The sequence below is a fragment of the Octopus bimaculoides genome, chromosome 3 (assembly GCF_001194135.2).
Source record: "Octopus bimaculoides isolate UCB-OBI-ISO-001 chromosome 3, ASM119413v2, whole genome shotgun sequence".
Taxonomy (NCBI): Eukaryota; Metazoa; Mollusca; class Cephalopoda; order Octopoda; family Octopodidae; genus Octopus; species Octopus bimaculoides.
The window spans coordinates 60,920,858-60,924,098 of record NC_068983.1 but is presented as its reverse complement, the minus strand read 5'-3'; positions in this window follow the sequence as shown (position 1 = coordinate 60,924,098).

Here is a 3,241-nt window from a genome sequence, read left to right as displayed (position 1 = left end):
ACTGAAACCGTTACGTATTAAGGTATATACATGCTTACATATGTCACTGTATTTATCAGATTGTCGGATATTGTTATACACCGCTGGTCACAATTCACTTCATCGTTTTGTCGTAGCTTTCGAATGATGCCATCCCGCTGGCATGGCAAGTAAGTCAATATTCCTCCTGAACGGAATGCCAGTCCGTGGTGTTGTTGCTCGATTTCAGCCGAGTGGGATGGAGCAATGTGAAATGAAGTGTTTTACTCAAGAGTACGATGCACCGCCGGTCCGGGGATCGAAACCGCGATCGTGAGTGCAACACTCTGACCACTTCACACATGTTATATACATAGGTATAATGTATGTAATTGCTATCAACAGTTTTCAAAATGTAATTAAAGGTAAAGGTCTTTCGTCCTTGAGAGTGAATTCGGAGTTTCTGCCTGTTTAGCCTACATCGGACTGTCCAATGAAAGCTAACAGACCAAAACTTGGAAGTCACTGTCAACACCATTCTTGTTAAAGAATAATAAATATGAGTGTATCTATGTATATATTGTATATCATGTGCAATATCATCCATATAATTGATTACATGGCTGCAACTTTCTAATGAAGCCTTGGAGTTGTAGTCTTTGATTGTTACTTAATTAGAATATTATTGAATTAGTGCATAATATTCACTTCTTTTTTCTTCATCCTTTGTCAGTTACTACAAAAGAGAAAGTTGAAGTTCAGAATGCAATGGACGACTGGAATGCATTAACGTGTATTCGTTTCCGGAAAGCTAACAGTCAAGATAAAAACAAGATTACCTTCAGATAAAATAAGTACCAGTGAGCCATGTGGGTCGATATAATCGACTACTCCTGCCCTGCTAGTATTTCAGGCCTTGTACTTATATTAAAAAGAATTATTTAACGCGACGAGCAGGCAGAATCGTTCGTATGCCAGACAAAACGCTTTAGCAGCATATCTTCCGGCTTTTACGTTCTAAGTTTAAATTCTGCCGAAGTCCGCTTTGCATTTTATCCTGTCGGGGTCGATAAAATAAGCACTAGCTGAGCACTGGGTTCAATATTATCGACTAGCATCCTCCCACAAAATTTCAGGCCTCGTGCCTATGGTAGAAAGAGAAAAAGTATTGGTTGGTAGAGACGACTGAACGTCGGATCAAACACTTTGCGGTATTCATTCAGGCTCTTTAGATATTAAATTGAAATCCTGTCGATTTCAGCATTGACTTTTATAATTCCGGATTGATATAATAAAGTACTTGTCGGACCCTCAACTTTTACTTTCTCTTGCATTTGAAGCTATGTGTTTGTTAGAACTTATCCCAAATCGATAAATTAAAGAATCCTGTACTGAAGTCAATTTAATCGATTAACGTCTCCCGCACGTTTCTGACATTGTGCCTATGTCAGAAAAAGTTATGAAGAGCAGTGGATTGGTAGAATCGTTAGCGGTGCACAAAATACTCAGCGGCGAGGTCAACTTTGCCTTTCAAGGTAGTTAAAATAAAGTACCAATAACAGCAGCAATAATATCAGTATCAGTACCAGCAACAATAATAATTGCATCAATAACATTAGCGAATGCAATACTACAACCGCAAGCTGTTGGGAAAAGATCTTTCTCGATAACACAAAGAAGATAAGGGAAGCTAGAAAGATCATGAAAATAGATAGTAGAAGAGCTGACATCTTTTGAAGACAAAAAAACTAAACGATCTCTTCTGGAGAAGCAGACCAGAATAATCAAGTAATGCAGTGCACTAGAGTAGCTAGAGTGTGTGCCGCTCGGATTGGCCCTTCAGTTTGCAGCCCCAGGGCCTCCACTAAAAGTACTATTGCCTACAGCAGACCCAAAAGTGGTGCTTCCCCCTTAAAAGTGTCGCTTTGCCTTTGGTCCAGGCCTTTATTAACTTTTTCAAGAAAAGGAAGGTGAAAGCAATCACGCAGTATTGTCCCCAGTAAATTTATTGAAAGATGACTGAAAGTGATGAGAACGGCTAGATGAATGGTTCTGCTCTAGTTATGCACCTATAAGAGGCAGAATTTTGGAAGAGGACATTCACCTTCTATAGATTTATCATTTCGGGATTTATCTAAGGTTATCTAACAGATTTTACTATTGACAGTGTTATTTCGAGCACCAACTAACTTTTTATTATCATTATATTGTTGAGTTTTGTCAGTTTTTCCATATTCATAAAAGCCCTGCCTTTTTGCATTTTCTCTTTGCAGTGTCCACTCGTTTGTCACTCAGTTTTGACAAAATACAGAAATTATTACGTTGAGATATTTGATTGTGAGAATTGTAAATCGTTGTACTAAACGTCTCGCAATGTTTAGATGTATCTTTTTGTGTTCAACTTGAGAAAATAAAGCACCAGTAAAATAACAGGTCGATAAAATCGACGATATTCCTTACCCTAAACTTGTTGCCTTGTGCCTTTGTATAGAAACGTCATTAAACGGTTGCTGACAGAAATGAATGGGCATTGCGGAATTTATTCCTGCTCCAAATTCACATCTTACCGATATCACTTTAAGTGGGAGTAGAGTGATAAAAATGGAGGGAACTTCGAATTAAATGCATCGTAATATCTAAGAATATTTAGTTAGCTACGTCTCTCTCTACGTTCTGAGTTCAAATACCGGTGGAATTATGAACTGATTTTAATTTAATCTGTTACATCTAACCTCTGATGTTCTGGTCCTTTACTGTAGACATTTTTTAAAGGTTAAGTGGTCAGTAATATCGAGACCCGGTTCAAATCATTTCATCCTCCTGTTATAGAAACAGAGCATTTCTATCGGCAAATTGAAGCCAGTGCTCTCTTGTCTCAGAAGATGTTTATAGGACCTATTAAATTTAAAACAATATAAAAGTGAGTTGAAGTGTTCACATTTTTTCCATAGATATTAGTAATAGACTCGGTGGCAATGATTCTTTTTCTACTCTGCTCGCAATTCAATATGTAAAATATAAAAATTGTTCCTTTATTTTTTACGAGAAAATATTTCTTGTAATATTATTTTTATCTCTTCGTTATTTGATTTTAATTCCAATTTCCGGAATTACGAGTGATTCATTAGGTTGTCGGCTTCGGCCAAGGTACGTGAAAATTTGAACTATTGTATTGTACCGTTAATATTGTTACTGTATTGTTGAATTTTTGTCATTTTTGAAAGACAGCTTGTTCAGCAAGCTTGTGTTTTTGTTTGTTTCTCCCACTGCGCGGGATGGAGGC